This window comes from Etheostoma spectabile, unplaced genomic scaffold, assembly GCF_008692095.1.
Source record: "Etheostoma spectabile isolate EspeVRDwgs_2016 unplaced genomic scaffold, UIUC_Espe_1.0 scaffold272, whole genome shotgun sequence".
NCBI lineage: Eukaryota > Metazoa > Chordata > Actinopteri > Perciformes > Percidae > Etheostoma > Etheostoma spectabile.
Window position 1 is genome coordinate 110,150 of NW_022605576.1, and position 17,552 is coordinate 127,701.

At 42.1% G+C, this 17,552-nt stretch overlaps 1 long non-coding RNA gene across 1 annotated transcript; it reads left to right on the top strand.

Moving 5' to 3' along the window:
• The first annotated feature begins 378 nt into the window (after nt 1-378).
• Nucleotides 379-17,502, top strand: LOC116685875 (uncharacterized). The gene is made up of 3 exons (XR_004331074.1): nt 379-390; nt 9,108-9,109; nt 17,327-17,502. It is a non-coding gene; the product is annotated as an uncharacterized LOC116685875 (long non-coding RNA).
• The last annotated feature ends 50 nt before the right edge of the window (nt 17,503-17,552 follow it).

Below are 17,552 nucleotides of genomic sequence, written 5' to 3' on the forward strand. Positions count from 1 at the left end.
TGTATGTCTGTATGTCTGTTTATGTCCTTTTTCATAAGAGCTACCCGGGGATGCAAAACTAATTTTAGCCCTTGCTGATAATAAAGTTGTACTGTTGACAGGGGGGTGTTTTTGCATTAATTGAACACAAACTGAACATTAACACAGAGACTGACAAGAGTCAAAGACTCAGTGACTGACAGGAGAAATATTCCCTGTGTAGTTGACGACATCGTCCTGTAAACGTACGTCCTGGGTACGTCCTGTACCCAGTGAAACTCTGCCGCGTCACAGCGGACATTTTGACATGCAGTGGCAGTAAAAATACAGGTGTAACTTGTTTCTTTAACAGTGGCATCATTTACCGGTTCCTGGGTCCCTGGTGCCAGGGGACTCCAGCTCAGTTTTCCTGTTGCCGGCCTCCTGCACGGCTCTCCATAGGCCGGACCTACAGCTGGGTCATCAGTTACATCCTCCAGAGGGGATCCATCTCTGTTGCCAACCTCTGGGCCATGTGTCACAACCTCCTGCCTGTCCTTCAAAGGTCTTCCGGCACCCTGGTTGGCCTCAAGACCGGCTCTGCCCATTGGCCTGGTCGCTCTCCTAAGAGGTTCTGCCCCCAAGCCGTCAACTTGATGTTTCCTACTACTATTTTTGTGTCCGTCAATCTTTAAATGGGGTCCTTTCTCTGCTGCTGTCAGCTGTCAACTCAGTGTCAGTGCCACTGAGCTCATCAGGAATCACGCCCCAGGTTTACTACTGTAAGGCTCATGGCCTAAAAGCCTAAAGATATGTCACCATCTAATCACCAAAGACACCTCACATAGTTATATGTGTGATATTATCTCCTCTTTGCACAGTAAATTAAATAAATTCATTTCTAATCAACTCTAAGCCATCTTTAAATCCATCTGGCCACACATCTCTAGAGGCAAGTGAGAAATCTTCCTTTTCTTTTTGTGATTTGGGTGAACCAAACCTTTAAACTCTACACTCAAAGTCGGGAAATAGAATTTAAAGGGAGGCATATTTGCAATGTAAGCCTGTGTATCATTTTATGTGATGATAGCATGTTTCAGACAATACATTATCCTGGTGAAAATGGTCTGAGTGTTGCATTTAGGTCTTCATTATGTTGCTGGGTCGCATTTGCCCGAGGGGTGCAGGGTAGCAGCAGTGTCTGTTTCTATTAAATTACAACTGGGAGCAACTAAAGTCCAAAGTGTTCAGATCCTACACTTTCGGGCTTTCACCTGCTTCATTTTCTGCCAGTTGTCCAATGTTTGTTGGGAAATGTCATAACTTGTACTTGAGGTATCAATTTTGACCACCCAAATGGGCAGGAAAAGACAACAACAAAACACATCAGAGAACCCCTCACTGAAGGATTTGCTCTTCAAATATTTGAGCTTTCTTTGAAGGAGGATGGACAACTACACAGAGATTCCTGCTATAATCTTGTCTTTCACTTTCCGTCTGTCAATCTCACCTAGCCTCTGCAGCCTGATGCTCACACCACCCTCTTTCACTGGATGTTTGACTTAAGAGTGATTGACAGGCAGTCGGGTGGACTGAGCTGTGAAGCTGTCCAGTCTTTCAACATGCATAATGACCAACAGCAGCTTAGTCAGTCTGTTGCTTGTCTGAAAAAGAAGTAAGGGAAGAAAGGGGCGATTGATTTATTACTATATGAAGCAGAATGTAAATACCGGTAAAGAAAAATTAATATTGCATGATATCATAAAATAAATATACCATACAAAATGCTGAATGTGGTAAACATGCTTTTGTCCAGACAAAAGGAGGTTTGGAGACTAAAGGAAAGTGAAAATATTGCTTGCGTTTGGATCAAATTAGTCAATAAAATATGTTTAAGGTTCATTCATAAATACATTTTCTAATATCACATAAGGAAAGAGCAAAAACCAGATAGAAATGGGACTTCCAAAGTGTTTATCCATTACAGGGTTGAGAGAGAGAAACATGTAGCAACAAGTCCTCCATGTTACCCCCCAAAAAAAGTGCCAAGATGTCATAAAATTGAAGAACCCTTTTAGACCTTAAAGATCAAAAGTCCTGGGTAAATTTGAAATTATTTGATTGCAGTTTTTCTTGATTGCTTTGACCTGTTTGCAGAAAAGTTGACGTAGATGTCATTCAAACAGTCTAAACTCTATGGTAACCAAACAGAAACCATCAGTTCCTAACCATTAGGAACTACCTACCTACCATACTATCAGTATGAAATCACTGAAGTACCTGTTGGACACTCCTTCTCACAAATCTTCAATTAGCAATCAGAATGCACGCCTTAAAAGGTGCAGCGTCTGTGTTGTTCTTTGCCAACATGGATGGAAGAGGTCTAAGGCAGATGAGAGTGAGAGGAAGAGGTAGAGGGGCCAGAGGAAGAGGAGTGTGAGGTGAGGTTTCTGATGAAATTCTGAAAAACTGTTATTGATCATGTTATCAATTAGAGATGTTCCGATTCCGATACCAGTATCGGAAATGCCTCCGATACTGCCGAAAAAGGCTGGCATCGGGTATCGGCAGTACTGAGTCCAGGCACCGATCCGTACCCCATAAACCATTAAAATAGGAATCTATTTACTGGTTAGCTCCGTAGCTCGGACACAGTTTCTTCTTCTCGCCACCTCTTGAAATAGTTGCGCTGCTGTTTTAGAGGGGCGAAGAAGAATTGATCGCCTAACGCCTCCTTAAACAAGCTACATAGCGCATCATGTCGGCAGGTTGGCTGTACTTTACCGTGGATGTTCCCACGGTAAGACGGCAACATGCAACATATGCAAAGAAGCAATTTCAAGGGGTGGCACGAGTGTTGCAAACTTCAACAGCAGCAACTTAATTAAACATTTGAAGACGCGCACGCTAAAGAGCACAACGAATTTACGAAAACTACGGGGGAAAAGACGAAGTGCAGCAGCAAACTCTGGAAACTCGCCTTCCAGCGACGAGATACATTCCCCAAAGACAGCCAAAAAGCAACAACGATAACCAACAAAGTTTGGGAGTTTATTGTACTGGATCACCAACCCCTGTCTGTTGTCGAAAATTTGGGATTTCGCCGCTTAACGGAGCATTAGAAGCCAAGGTACGGTTTGCCAGGTTGTAAATATATCTCCGAAACTGCGCTACCCAAATTATACGAGACAGTTAGGGACACGTTTCGTGTAGGCTTGGGCAAAGACGTGCATGCAGACAGCTTTACCACGGACATGTGGCGCTCCGACGTGTCCCCCGTGTCTTTGCTGAGTTTAACGTCCCACTGGGTGGACAGAGAGTCAACATTTACCCCTCGAAGTGCGGAGCTGCACCCCACCGAGTTCCGAGGGTCCCATACTGGCACATTAACTGCCGAATCAATTGAGGGGGTTCTAGTAAAGTGGAAAATCCCCAAGTCCAACGTTCATGTTTTACATTTTTATACTGTTCTATTTAAAAATATATGGCTTCCATTTGCTGTATTAATTCACGTTTTAAAAAGTGTTAAACCTGAGCCAGGCCTTACCACAATGATAATATTATAACAGTCTTTTTTTTTTTTTTTTTTTTAAACACACTGGTACGGGTACTCGGTATCGGCCGATACCCACAGCACAAGTATCGGAATCGGTATCGGGAAGTAAAAAATGGTATCGGAACATCTCTATGATCAATCATGGCCTTTCACTTGGAGAGTCTGGACAAAGAGTCCAACCTGTTCTGAACAGAAACACAGGACATCCATTGACAGGAAAACAGGAAATGTTGCTACATAGTTTACACAGAAATAAATTCAGTATTATTGTCTTCATAGAATCCAGAGGCTACCGTTCTCTGGTGGTTCATGGAGAACTGAGCAGGAGGCAGCCGTTGTGAACATGGTTGTTGCAAACAATGCCATAAGTATGTTTAGGAACATCGACGACATGAGCGTGACCACCACTGACCGCATCCTAAGAAGGAATCATATGGCCAAGAAGCAGCTCTATACAGTTCCATTTCAAAGGAACTCTGATGTTGTGAAGGAGGCCAGATGCCAATATGTGCAGGTAAGGAAACATTACTACAGTATACTGTAATGCCTTGTCACATCATGCAGTTAGACTCAACTGGAGTCACTTTTCATTGTACTTTTGCCTTTTTTAACTAAGACAAAAATGGAGTTTGACTCTGAGTGGGCAAGCCAGCTTCATTCTCTGCAAGGTGAGGTGATGTGGAAGGAACCTCATTGGGTACAGGGCCACTATCCCAGTTCCAGGACAGGGGGGGTGCCAACATAACCATGTGTGCTGCCATCTCATGAAAGACTGAACCCACCTGAGGAGAGAGGGTTGTTGAGGCCTTTCATGCCACTCTTTGTCATTATCTGGGACAATGTGCCGTTTCACCACTCTCCCTTTGTCAAAGAGTAGTTTGCTGTACACCCTCGGATGATGATGCAGTTCCTTCCAGCATATACCCCATTTTTGAATCTCGTAGAGGAGTACTTCAGTGCTTGAAGGCGGAAGGTTTATGATCACCGTTCCTCGAGCAGATGCCCTTGCTGAATACAATGACTGCTGCTGCCCAAGACATAGGTGCAGAAAAATGTCAAGGTCAGATAAGGCATGCAAGAAGATGTATCCCTCATTGCATTGCTAGAGAGGATATTGAATGTGATGTGTATGAGGCCATGTGGCCCCATCTTCAAGACAGAAGATTATTATTATTTTATTAATTTCTTATACTGTAATAGATTTTATTTTGGTTTACATGTATTTCGTGTAATATTTACAGTATTTCAGTTTTCAGCCACAGTTTGAAAATAAGAATCAATGGAATCAATAAAATTTGCATTACAGCATTTCTGATTCTGGATCCAGTTCTTTGCAAGAAGGCAAATTTGACAACAAATGGCACTAGCATGAAAGTTATATACAGTAATAGTAATATTAATGACAAGCTAGGGTGCACTGATTCAAACTGAGTGCAGTATTTGGTATGTTGTTTTCCACTGTGAAATGGGGGATTGGAAGAGCTGATACACTTGTTTGCACGTTGTGTTTGAAGGCAAAATTTGCTTTTGTTGCATATTTTCAATGTGTTGGCACCGTTTTGCAAAATGTGTCATTTTGACCAGGAGTGCCACTGTTTCGGCCTGCGTGTTAACTGTTTTGAAAATGTGAAGTTTGAGTTGACTGCTGCATCAAAGCAGTCAAGAAAAACAGTAATGTTTGGTTATGTTAATTAAAAAAGTAGTTAAAAGAGGCCTCTGCTTTTTTAGCAATGCACTATTATAACTATTTTTCCTTTCACACACACTTCATTGTCCAAACCTGGCACCTACATTCCCTGGTAAAGTCTACTACAAGGTGCTGGAAAGGAGAGTTTGGCCGATAGTCAAACCTCGGGTTGAAGAGGAACAATGCAGACAATCTTGGCACGTCCAGCTGGGAGGAGGCCTCAGGGAAGACCCAGGACTAGGTGGAGGGATTATATCTCCAACCTGGCCTGGGAATGCCTCGGCATCCCTGCTGGAGCTGCTCCCCTGTGACCTGATACTGGATATGTGGACGAAGATGGATGGATGGATGGAGGAATGGATGGATGGTGTATGTAACCTCAGACATTTTACCTGGAAATGTTGGTATCTTTGATCTTTTACCTGTTCACTGTTTACAATTTTTAGGATTGCTAGGACAACTTCTTCAATACTTTTAACAATTTTAAGTTAAGTAAAAATTTTTTAAGATAAGTGTGTAGACTGCTGCTGTGTAGACTGGAGTTAGAGTCTGGTCTACATGAACTGCTGCTGTGTAGACTGGAGTTAGAGTCTGGTCTACATGAACTGTTGCTGTGTAGACTGGAGTTAGAGTCTGGTCTACATAAACTGCTGCTGTGTAGACTGGAGTTAGAGTCTGGTCTACATAAACTGCTGCTGTGTAGACTGGAGTTAGAGTCTGGTCTACAGAAACTGCTGCTGTGTAGACTGGAGTTAGAGTCTGGTCTACAAAGCTGCTGCTGTGTAGACTGGAGTTAGAGTCTGGTCTACATGAACTGCTGCTGTGTAGACTGGAGTTAGAGTCGGTCTACATGAACTGCTGCTGTGTGACTGGAGTTAGAGTCTGGTCTACATGACCTACTGCGGTGTAGACTGGAGTTAGAGTCTGTCTACATGAACTTGCTGGAGCTGGAGTTAGAGTCTGGTTACATGAACTATGCTGTGTAGACTGGAGTAGAGTCTGGTTACATACTACTGCTGTGTAGACGGAGTTAGAGTCTGGTCTACATGAACTGCTGCTGTGTAGACTGGAGTTAGAGTCTGGTCTACATGAACTGTTGCTGTGTAGACTGGAGTTAGAGTCTGGTCTACATAAAGCTGCTGTGTAGACTGGAGTTAGAGTCTGGTACATAATGCTGCTGTGTAGACTGGAGTTAGAGTCTGGTCTACTGAACTGCTGCTGTGTAGACTGGAGTTAGAGTCTGGTCTACATGAACTCTGCTGTGTAGACTGGAGTTAGAGTCTGGTCTACATGACCTACTGCTGTGTAGACGGAGTTAGAGTCTGGTCTACATGAACTGTGCTGTGTGACTGGAGTTAGAGTCGGTCTACATGAACTATGCTGTGGTAGACTGGAGTTGAGTCTGGTCTACATGACCTACTGCTGTGTAGACTGGGGTTAGAGTCTGGTCTACATGAACTGCGCTGTTAGACTGGAGTTAGAGTCTGGTCTACATATGCTGCAGTGTAGACTGGAGTTAGAGGCTGGTCTACATATAACTGCTGCGTGTAGATGGAGTTAGAGTCTGGTCTACATGAACTGGCTGCTGTGTAGACTGGAGTTAGAGTCTGGTCTACATGACTACTGCTGTGTAGACTGGAGTTAGAGTCTGGTCTACATGAACTGGTGCTGTGTAGACTGGAGTTAGAGTCTGGTCTACATGAACTGCTGTGTGTAGACTGGAGTTAGAGTCTGGTCTACATGACCTGCTGCTGTGTAGACTGGAGTTAGAGTCTGGTCTACATATACTGCTGCTGTGTAGACTGGAGTTAGAGTCTGGTCTACATATACTGCTGCAGTGTAGACTGCAGTAGGCATTCAAACACATGACAACACCAACAATAGCACCATACTGTTACCTCCACAGAAGCAAACACTTTTCCATGCCATTTTTCATCTTAAAAACATTTTCAGACTCCGGCCATTGACTCTGTGATAGAAACCCTCAGTCATGCATTCATAACCTCTGGCTTGGCCTAATGCGATGAAGTCCTGTCAGGGGTTCCCAGCATAACCCTAGACAGGCTCAGTATGTCCAAATGTAGTAATACTAGAAAATAAATGGCTGGATTGTGCTGTATGTAAATGCACACTGGTAGTAAACAACGAGGCTGCATCACAGAGCCTGCACACTGCTAAACGTGAGATTCTACTGTTTACTCCATTCATCATTGTTCATTTTACTTTGACTTTCCAGAGCTGTATTGAGTTTACTCGTGCTCTCGCTGGGCGGAGGCCAAAGTAATCCCTTTGAAATGACTTATTGTATTGTGCTTTACAGACAATGTCATCATTTGTTTTAATAGAGAGCAGTTCCTAATAACATGCCCCAATGAAAAGGTCAATATTATCTCTCCGGCATGGGCTGTATGAGCCGTGGACTGGAGGGATGAGAGAGAGATAGATTCAGAGAGAGAGAGTCAGAGACATAGAGAGAGAAAGGCAGTGCCTATTAACATTCATGAATAATTTAATCCTGCATAGCTGGCCAAAGTCCAAGTGCATAATTCACTAATTGCAATCAGAGAGGGGAAACTAGGGAAGCAGAGAGCTCTGTGTGTGTGTGTGTGTGTGTGTGTGTGTGTGTGTGTGTGTGTGTGTGTCAGAGATATGGAGGTTGGGGAATTGGCTTTGTGAATGTAAAAAGGAAAACCAAGCCTTTCAACCATGCATTGGGAAGCTCTTCTCACCTGTCCTGCTTTGCTATTACACCACCTTTCATGGGGGGCTGTGTGTGTGTGTGTGTGTGTGTGTGTGTGCATGTGTCTGCACATTTATCACTTACAGTGTTCATTACAACATTACATAATTAAATATGACAGTATATAGTATTAATACATATTCTGTGATTATTCTGTATTGTAAATGTTGTACTGTAGTAATTATGATGATTTCTTCCTTTTGTCAACACATAATATTTGCAGAGCCAAACCAACTGTGAAGGGATCTGCTAACAATTATTGTGTATCGTCTGTGGCATTAAAAACATACACATTCTCATAAATGGGTCCGGATGATATAAAAAAAAAGTATACAAACAAACTATGCATGTATGATATCGTATGAAACTACGGTGGCTTGTGACAGGTCACATGACAAAGACTAGCCGAGCGGTCACAAGTTTAGTGGATGTTACAGTTGACTGCATAGACCTGACCAAAGATGATTACACAACAGAGGCCCACGTGCAGGACGCAACACAATGTTTGGTTACAAGTGGGATGTGGAGTTTCTTAAAGCTATAGTGCGTCGTTTCTGTCTCCCCCATGACGAATTCTAAGTAATGACACAGAGCTGCATCCACATGATACAAACCCTCCGTGAAAAGTTGAAAACGACAGTCTTCTGAAAATAGCCATACTGAGAAAGACAGAGAGGTGTGTAGAGCTGATAGAGGGATGTGTAGAGTCTTAATTAGCTTTGTATCAAATCCTCTGGCAATGGCTTGCAGTCACCAGACATACATTAATGTATACAAGTTACGCACTTCAGCTTTAAATAGCATGTGCACAAACTGGACTAATAGCTGGAAGTCATTCATTTAGCCTCGCAGCAATGAAAAACACGTATATCATGGTAGTAGATCTGTAACTTCAAGCTATCTCCATGACATGTTAAAATGAGGCTCTATTATACATGCTGCTTTTACTTTTGAATGCAATGGCAGTCTGATATCTTTCTCTGTGTTTGGCCATATTTCACAGTTTGACAACAATGCCAACCTCTCAACCACAGCCAAAACACGTGGATGTTCACTCAAGCTCCTGAACCAGCATCAGAAGGTCCAGTGGGACTATGTCCACTGATGAGACTGCAGATCTACTGTCTGTCTGTTCTGTGTTACTGGGAGACCCTTTCTTAAAGCAGTGGTCGGTGGACTGTACCGCTCCGACAGCTGATGACATCCAGTAAACATCTGCAAGATCAGTCAAGGAAAGTCATGGTGTGCATGTCTGTCCTCCTCTCCTCGTCTCTGTACGTGTGTAGCATATTTTAACTATTGCTTGATAAGTTTGAGAATGACAGAGTCTTCACATGGAATATGAATATTACCATAAAGTGATAAATATGAAGGTTAAAGTATAAACACTGTTATGATTATCACAGATATACGCTACACCATTTTATCACATGGAAGATCATTTAAAAAGAGGGAACGCTGACAGTTTCTTCCAGTTGTGCTGAATGAGTAAAACATGGTCCAGCTGTTTTTAGCCTTTAAAAAGAGTAGGGAAGTCAGAGACTAAAGAGGAACGTACTAACACATTGTTGCATGGGATTTGTTGACAGCAACAACAATAGAGAATGGATTCCAGTTCCATTCTTAGCCTTCAACATATCCGTAACACATTCCACATCATCAGCTCTTATTTTTTTGAAAGATGATTCTTGGCATCACACCTCAAGACAAACTCTTCCATCTTCATGTCTGTGAGTACTGCGCTGATGACACACTGTTCTTTACTAATAGTTTTGGGTCCTCTGACACTTTTTAATCTACAGATTTGCGAAGCTCTGCAGACTGAAAGCCTGAAAGAGAGCTTTATATAGCAACTTTAGAGGCATTGATTATGCTAATGACCCAATCTCTTCAACAATTTCAAAGCCATCAAAGGTTTGTGGAATAAGTCTGTGAATACAACTTAGAACATTCATGTGAACAAACGTCCCAGAAAAGAGAGTTTAAGGAAATAAATACAAAAAATGTTATTGCATTTAGTTTTTCTCTGGTCCAGACCACATGACCTTAACACCAGTGCTGGAAGAAACCTTACAATTACTGCTGGAGCACTGTGGGATGGAGAAATCCAAAGTAAAAGTAAAGAAAGTCCTTTTTCAATCAAGAATGTGCAAAATAAGTAATAATTTAGACAGGAAGTTTTAAGTCTAATAACTTAAAGTCTAAGCATTTACGTTCTCTTGCATTCAGAAAGAAGTTCCTCTTATCCAGAGAAATAGAGCTGGATAGAATACGGGCTGCACCGAGCTCTGCAGGACTGCTGGACAACTGGCAGCCTGCTGGTGCAAACCCAGAGCCAGCGCCGTTTAAAGAGAAAGCTAAGAATCGCTCAACAGAGAGAGAGAGAGAGAGAGAGTGTTTAGGTAGACTTTTTACCACAACCCACTCAATCATCCATCACTATGTCTGACAAGTCCCAAATGTCAGACAGGGCGATCCCTCAGAGCAGCACTAACTAGATAGCGACAGAGGACAGATATGGTATCGAACGGCAGACAAAAAGTTCTGAGATAGTGCTTTTGTCTATTACAGTCCACCTGATAAATGGCTCCCAGGTTCAGATAGTTTCAGCAAATAGTTTCCAGTCCCTCCTGTCACTGGCAGAGTCCTGCTACCCATCGGCAAATAATCCTTCCATCATTCTCCACAATAGTCAACCACTCCTGTTGTTTTTCACCCCCCCCGTGACAGACTTCCAGGCTGGATTTTTAAAGATGACAGGCCAAAAACTTTAATCTTTCAACAGAGGAAGCAATAAAGTCAGGTTGAATCTTTGAGATGAGATCATTTCAAATGCCACTGTCCAGAATGCCAAATGGACTGCGGGTAGTGCAGAGGTGAACTCACAGCCTGCAAGTCAAAGTAGATGTAGATGCAGTTTTCTTTCTTTAAGTGCAGTTTGAAACTCATCTTTAAGGACCCCACAGGGGGTTTGCATGTTTTATCCCATTAACTACTAATCACATAATCATGTATACAATCTGTGTAACTGCAACATCATACGCAATGAACATCAAATCACTATCATAGTAATGAAACACTTCCAGCATGTCCCCACCTCCTACATACATTATAGAACAAGTTAGGGGGATTAGGGAGTAGTGTTGTGTTGCCTTGGTAACCCCAGGTCTAGACCACACAATATATTTACATTCAAATTACACGTGTTAAAAAATGAAATGTTTACCCTGAGAAATTGTTTACTAATCTAGATTAAGTAAGAACTGTAATGTTAAAATATCAGCAGCTGTTGGTAATTAGGGGGCTGAGTAGAAACACTTCTATCATTAAAACTTTTATTGACTAGAGTTGGTAAACCAGTTGAATGAAGAGTAGTGTGGTACATTTACTCAAGTACTCTACTTAACTGCAATTTGGAGGGACTTGTACTTGAGCATTTTTATATTATGCTATTTCATACTTCCAATGACTAAGAAAATAGAGAAAATCCATCCATGAGTCAGAGAGGACATCTGCAGTGTTGACTCTCGGACTGGTTTGTGGTTTCCTCTGTGGAGACACTGTTGATTTTTTTTGTGTACTCCATATGGTCTGCTGGTGATCTGTCGTCCAACTTCAGCTTCGGCCATGTTGTGGGCCGTTTGGGGTGAGCAATTGGGGTAAAATACTGGCAAAGTGAGCCCTGAGGACTGAGGACCAAAGACTCCCAGACTTAATTGATCTCAGGTGCTGAGTGAGTGGTGAGAGAGGCCACTTGGGTTCAGATAGGTAGAAATGGGATTGGGACAGCACTTAATGAGATCAAATGTTACCTTGGCAACATTTAATAACAAAGATGATGCTGACACTTATTTTCGTGTTAAGTTTGTTGCTTTCCACACGGCCGAGGCCCAGGAGACGGCTGGCTGATTCCTCATTTATTCTACAAGCTGGACAGCGTGTGGCGTGCCTTTGTAATTTTCAAATTTCCCCATGGTCTCTGCAGTAAAGGTCACCACGCTTTGAACTGTGGGTAATTCCCTTTGGTAAAATCAGCATCGATGCAGACTCTCAGAACGGGCTCGGTGAGTGTGTCCTCACACCATTTGGAAGTGGACATTGGGACAAGCCTAAGCGAGAAGGTGCACCAAAGTCTGTGAGTCCGGACTCTGGGATTGGGCCACTAAGTCTCCTCAACTTGATCAGAAATAATTCCGGTAGTCAGAGGACCACCACCAAACATCAGTCCAACGTTTTAAATAAATCCCCAAGTATAATGAATGAGTCGTTTAGACAGCGAGGTGAGGGTTGTAAAATGAAACGCCGCCTACGATAAGGATGAAGAGAAAAAAAACGTCATATCAACAGTCTCTCTGTCTCTCTCTCTCGGCCATTCATCACACATTCGGGGCTGTAGCCTGAATGAGTGAGTTTGTAACATAGTTTACGAGTGGTAATGCTTCCATTGGGACAGCTCCCAGTCAGTGCGGTAATATAAAAGCAGAGGAGGCGGTAAAAGACGACAGATGTTGTCAGTGTCAGATTTATTTGATTCAGCCCAGCTGATCCTGTCCACAGATAAAAAACGGCTCTGGAGCCATGAGCAGCTAACAAAAGCATTATGAGTCAGAGGTGTGTGTTTGGATATCAGCTGGTGAAAACGTCAATTACATTTCCAAAACTTTAGTCATATCTTTCCTCCTGGTGATGTGAGGGTGGAGGCCAAAAGTCTTCCAGACCTTACATCCCCCCAGGACCCAGCAACACCTCAGACCACCTGACAGAAGATCAATCTGCTGTCAATCTAAAAGCACTTTAATGCTGCTTCGACGGGTGTTGCTGTTCATCAGTAAAGTATATCCTGGCGGTTATGTTCTAATTAAATCCCAGACCGAATGAATCAAATATTTCAAAACATATGCCTTACCCCACATTCATGTTTTGTCACATAACGGATCATAAGGAACATTGTTACATTTCGATTCTCAAGTCTTTACACTCATGTATGTGAAGTTTCTGTGTTGAGTCAGTGTGTAACAACTCTGCAAGTCTAATCTGATGATGCTGCATATGTGCATTTAGGAAAAAAACATAACTGTCAAAGTCTTCATACAAAATGGGTGGAGTGTTTTTTCGAGTTAACCGGTCCCGATGCGCAGAGAATAAAAGCAGGAGTGATCTGCTCCCGTTTCCTCGCTCTGAAGCTGCTGGTTAAACCAAGCTCGGCCATTTCTTTTCCTTTCCAAGCCTAAATGAAATAATTGCTTTTATACAAAAATCACAACATGACATGAGCTTGGTGAATTTGTTCAATTGAGATAATTTCCACATATAAAGAGATGTGTTACTATAGTAACAGTGAAAAAATGAAATTCAGTAACAGTCTGACATAACTTCAGACGGACAGCGGTCTCTGTTCTCTTTGTCCCTTTCCCTCCCTCCCTCTGTCTAAAAGGGTAGTGGAGCTTTCATTGGGTCTGCCACAGATCTTCTGTCCTGGTGTTACCTCTCACGCACGCACGCGCACACACACGCACGCACGCACGCACGCACACACACTTTCTTTGCAACTGTAAGTTTACAGCGATCCAAAGTGACTCCTTCAAGAAGGCTGGAACAAAGGAAACCATGACAACAACATTCATTGATGTGCTCTTTTCAAACGAGGTGGCAGAGCTTGCTGAGCACAAATCTCCCCAGTAATGAGACTGAAAACCTTGGAGCTTACTATACCCACACCAGACCTGTTCCATACTTGTGGATGCTCTGATTTTTCTGATCCCCTTAATATCTATACAGGTTTTGAAAGTGTGTTCTGGTTCATTTTTTCAAAGATCCCATATACCTGCCTTCAGCAACTCAAATATGTGTGATGATGTATTCTCATCGAAGGATTGAGGTGGTCTTGGGCACTTGTGGTACACCAAACCATTGGAATTTACTGATAGAAACCAATTACACATTTTAACCAAAAAGCTGCTAGATTAGGATAGACCACATGCATGTGTGCAGGGAGTACAGACACACACACACACACACACAAACACACAGAAAAGCATTGGTATGAGTAGACTGCAGACAAACAGGTACCTTTTGGGGTTTTGACTCCCACTTGCAGGGAGATTTCCATCCTGTAATTTCAAACCTTTCAGCTGAATGACAGTATGTAACACAATGTAGCAATGCATTAAAAAGGCAGGAAATAAGACTCCTAGCAAGTAAATATGGATGCAAACAATGCAACAATGTTATTATCTGTGAACCCTTTTAGATATTCCGTATTTCTGCATAGATGTCAAAATGTTATCAGATCTTCATCTTAATCATACAAATACGCAAAGAGGACCCACAAATAACACAACAAACTTTGTATGTATTCAACTTTAATTATCTTTGTTGAGAAAAACGTGAACTTCTGTATTTAGTACCTGGTGTGTCCCTTTTAAGCTGCAGCAGTGCCGGCACTTTGCGTCCACATTGAGTACCTTCATTTCTTACTGAATACTGCCATTTGGTACGCACCCCTCAATAACTGCTTAACTGCGTATCGTAGATAGCAGCTTAAAGCTGAGAAAACAGCGCAGATAGTGTCCTTGTTAGCATGGAAAATTGTATTGGATGAACACATTATTGTAACCCTGATTGCTCGAGTCTGCCAGCTGCTGACTGACATGCGAGCACTTGTTTTAAACCACTTTCAGTTAATCTTCTACACCGTCTTCGTGTGTAAGGGTCATTATCTTACTGCAGGACCCACCATAATTTATAGCTATGTCAATGATTGCACACAGTCTTGGTCATCTTAAACCAAAAAGTTATATTTTAGACTCTGTCAACAGAACAGATTCCAATAGGGTTCTTGTTCATCCACGTGGCCTTTAACAAACTGTAGATGGTCAGCAATCTTCTTCTTTTCTGTCAATATGTTTTCCATGCTTGTATGACAAAAAAAAGTTGGGAAGTTAGTATACTAAATACATGACAAATGCATTCTAAAGCTGCTCACCCCAAAGGGTTAATGGCAGTCATACAATTGGGCAAAACAGTTTGTACGTCTCATCAGGCTTAAAAGAGACAAGTGGACATCATCAGTTTAAGGGTGACATGAGATACCTTTAAATTGGCCTATAATATGACCTAAGGGATGCATTTCAATGTAAGAAAAAAGGAATTAACATAGAACCCTGAGGCACTCCACAGGAAAGTGTAAGCGGTTCAGACATGTAGGGACCAAGTGACCCCTGACTCCTACCAAACTCCTATCCGAGAAATAGGAAAACCAGTCCAGGCATTTTTTGGGGGGTCTGGGGGGCTCATCAAGGCACACTTCCACACACCTGTGGGGTGAAGACCCAGATTTAGACTCCTTCAACAGCACAGGGGCCGTTAAAACTCACAGCTGATTGTCATCCCATTTGATTGAAACACAATGCATACTGTAAATTTATTAATGAGTAGAATTTTTTTGTATTAATTGTTCTACTGGGCCCTCTGTATTTAGTTTTAAGACATGAATGAAGATCTGCTGAAGTTTAAGGTCACATTTGTTCAGAAATACAGAAAAACAAACAGCCTCACTGTAATACATCACATCTGTAAATAATTCATTTTTGCATTCTCTTTTTTTAATACTGCTATTAATCATAGCAAAAAGGACAGTTATGGTAATCATAGTTATAAATAAATAAATAAAACAATGGTGAAATAAAACAAATGAAATAAAAGCATATGCCACGTATCAGCATGTGATCGTCTGATGTGGACAAAACTGGATGAAGGCTTTCCTGACAACATCATCAGATAGAGACCAAATTTGAATATTTCTTTACATTTTAGCCAATCCAGGTGTTGTCCAGTATATACCACTCTTCAAATTCCATACTGTGCTCTAGAGTTGCCAATAGATGCTGAGGGATCTCCACCTCCAGAGAAAGGATTCATGTAGAGCTACATATTCAACAAGCTTCTCCTTTACGTGAGCGTTTGAGGCCTACGTGAACGTGACATGAGTTTTGTGTTATTTTGTCTTTTCTTCTTTTATCTCAGTGTGTTTGTTGAAGGCAGTCAGAGGGATGCACAGGGTCTAATGAGCTTTGCTCAAATTCACTGGCTTCATTCCAGAGTCAGCATCCAGGATCAATATCCCCTTCTGCATTAATGCCAAAACATACACAGCGGTTGCTTGGCCCCTTATGTTAAAGCCATGTTCTTGCATGCATCACTCTTATTGCACCGCAACATTTGACCTCCCCCCCAAGTGGAAAAAGGGTTAAGACTCATTTAAATAACATGGAGAGCACTCAAACCCTTCCTCTCCTGGGTGCCTGTGTCATTAATTCAAGTGTGGGGAGAAAGAGGGAGAGAAATGAAAAACAAGAGATAGGGATCATGTCATATGCAGGCCCTGTTCCCCTCTCGGGTAATGACTGCCCATACATTATGAGTGCTCCAGTGTTGTCCCATTAAACGTCAGATAGATGGCAACTCATGGTGCCGCTACGGCATTTCATTCCTGAATGCGCTGACAGACATGCTCTGTTCTAACTAGCCTGCTAATGTGACCTCCTGGATTTCTCTGCATAGCTTGAGGAGAAGAGCAAGGAGATAGCACTTGTCAGGGGGTCAGTTGCATATTAGCAGAAAGCACGGTTTTATCTTATTTAGGAGCTGAGGGAAGCTCGCAATACTCCACCCACCTCCGGCTCTCCTGACACCGCCGCTACCGCCACCACCGCCACCATCGCCACTGATGAGCGTTTGCTTGTTTATTCATGGAGGCAGCTCGGAGATTGATGCCATGTTGATATTTAATGATGTGCTGCAAAACAAAATCCAACGCTGGACAACACTCCTGGAAACCGTTGGTTATGCTAAATGTCATTCTAATTATCCATCGCTTTTTGCAATGAATGCAGAAGTAAACATTTGCACAATTATTTGTCCACTTGATGATTGATTTAATCCTTCTTTCACTCTCCTCTTCATCACCCCTGCAAAGTGGCTAAATTCAAACTTTTTCAAACATGCATGACAAAGTAATAATGTTCAAATTTCATGTTTGTATTTCAATTGGAATTTTTAAATAGTTTTACATTCATGTGCTACGGTGTCCGATAGGGGCAAACGCCCTGCAACTTAAGAAAATATATGCAAATAGATAAAACGCAAGCAAATTAAGAAAACATCTTCATTAATTTGACAACACGTGTACAGCACTTAGCGAACATGCTGCAAATACACACAACACCACCAAATACATAATACAAGGTGGAAAAAAGCTGTACTTGATGTTTGGTTTAGAGGCGTTAAAGGATATATCCTGATCTAAAATAACTCCCAGATATCTGACAGTAGTGTTGGAGGCCAGGACAACACCATCCGTAGCAGCTATATCATCCACATATAGAGTTTACCATCAGAAGATTGTAGGTCATCCATGATATCATATCATTTATGCATGCTTGGAGTTAAGCTAACTGACTGGTTTCATTTGGCTTGATTGATAAGTATAATTCGGTGTCATCCGCATAACAATGAAAGTTAATTGATATTTTCCTAATAATATTGCCTAGAGGAAGCATATATAAGGAGAATAGAATTGGTCCGAGCACTGAGCCTTGTGGAACGCCATG